The following is a 2,062-nucleotide window of genomic DNA, read 5'->3' on the forward strand; positions in this document are numbered from 1 at the left end:
TGCTCTAGCCACCCCCAAGTTCATTTTCACTTCAGTCTGAGGGCCGAGAGGAAGCTCTGTCTCTTCTGATTTGGTTTGAATGGAGGCCATCCATCCCGGGTGAGCTGCATCCCAGGCCTTTTTCTTGCTGATGTCAAAAGGCTGAATGTGGTCCTCAGGAAGGCTTGAGGGCTGTCTTGCCTGCTAACACTGATTTTATGATATGCTAAACATAACATTCAATAGCTATTACTTGCACTGTCAGGGAAACAACTTGAGCCATCTATCTCTCTCCTCAGACTATATTACATTTCTCCATACAAATGACAGCGCATTAGAATATCTTTTATTATAATATTACTTATTTATTGCCAAAGGTTTTCCAGCATTAATGCCAAGGGCTCTCATCCTTTATCTGCTTTTTGGTTTGTTATGAACGTCACATGTTATTTATCAAGATGGGCTCAGTTCAGAATTTGTGGACTGACTTCTCTGATTTACTTCTTATGCAAACCGGGGCTTTTGTCTCATTAGATTTCTCAGCATGCTAGGAGGACAGGATGGACAAATTGTTCTGCTTTCTTGTTTTGTCAAAGGATCCAAAGGGGAAGGACCAGGATGTAGGATTATGGCGCATGAGCCTTGCGAGAGAGCTCCTGGGGCCATGCGTGCCAGGCACCCGCTCTTTAGGCAAGACCTCAGCCTGGACCACCCCATACCAGCAGATCTCCGCAGAAGAAGATCCCAGATTGTTTTTTGGTAACTTGTTCTAAAGTTTACCAGCCTCCCTTTTTAAGAAGCTCTTCCCCCACCTCCCAAATTAAAGCCACTTCCTTACATTCCGTCAAAATTGTAACATTCTACTGAGATCTTATTTCTCTAGCAAGGGTGCTTCAGAGCCCAGTGGAGGAAACACTTTAAATGGTATATACACTTGGAGACAGTTATTTGTTTTACAAAGAAAAAACAAACATGCTTTTTTGAAGACCGGCCCCTCATTCTCTTAAGTGACTGTGTATCCATCATTAATGACCAGACAGAAGAAAGCTTTTTTTCCCAGTTGGGGGCAGGTAGAGATGTGCAGGCAGAGAAGATAAAATTAAAGTGCCAGCAAACTAATGTTTACTGAACGTCTGACAGAATTGCTGATACAGTCCTTATACAAACTAGAGATGTCTTTACATTGATACATGGATATAAAAACATCAATTCACATTCCACTTTGTTAGAAAGAAGTGTGTTACAGTTGTACTTGACAGTGACACTTTGTCCTGCATTTCTTTCCAAAATTTTCCAGCACATAAAATCCAATGGAGACTGAAGCTGGGGTCAAGATTGGACTGGAACAAATGACTCAGTGAGGGATAGAGGAGTTGTTGTTGTTTACTCTTATTTATCTAGCTACTTTCTCTGTTTTTAAATTAATTTTTATTAAATTAATAACATTGGTTAGTAAAATTATATAGGTTTCAAGTGTACAGTTCTGTAATACATCATCTATATACTGCATTGTGTGTTCACCACCCAGAGTCAAATCTCCTTCTGTCACCATATTTTTCACCCCATTTACCATCTTCTAACATCCCTGCTGCCCCCTTCCCCTCTGGTAACCACTAAATTATTGTCGGTGTCTATGAGTTTTTGTTTCTTTATTTCTTTGTCCGGTTCCTTTGTTGCTTTCAGTTTTATATCCCACACATGAGTGAAGTCATATGGTTCTTGACTTTTTCAGTCTGACTTATTTCACTTAACATGATAATCTCAGGATCCATCCATATTGTCACAAATGGCAGTATTTCATCTTTTTTTATGGCCGAATAATATTCCATTGTGTATATGTCCATCTTCTTTATCCAATTCTTTATCAAAGGTACTGTGGTTGTTTCCACGTTTTGGCCACTGTGAATAATGCTGCAAGAACAAAGGCATACATATATCGTTACGGATAAATGTTTTCAGATTTTTAGCCCAGAAGAGGAATTGCTGGGTCATATGGTAATTCTATTCTTAACTTTTTAAAAAAGATTTTATTGGGGGAATTGGGGAAGGGGAACAGTGTTGGGGAATTAGGGAAGGGGAACAG

The sequence above is a fragment of the Hipposideros armiger genome, unplaced genomic scaffold (genome assembly GCF_001890085.2).
Source record: "Hipposideros armiger isolate ML-2016 unplaced genomic scaffold, ASM189008v1 scaffold_464, whole genome shotgun sequence".
NCBI lineage: Eukaryota > Metazoa > Chordata > Mammalia > Chiroptera > Hipposideridae > Hipposideros > Hipposideros armiger.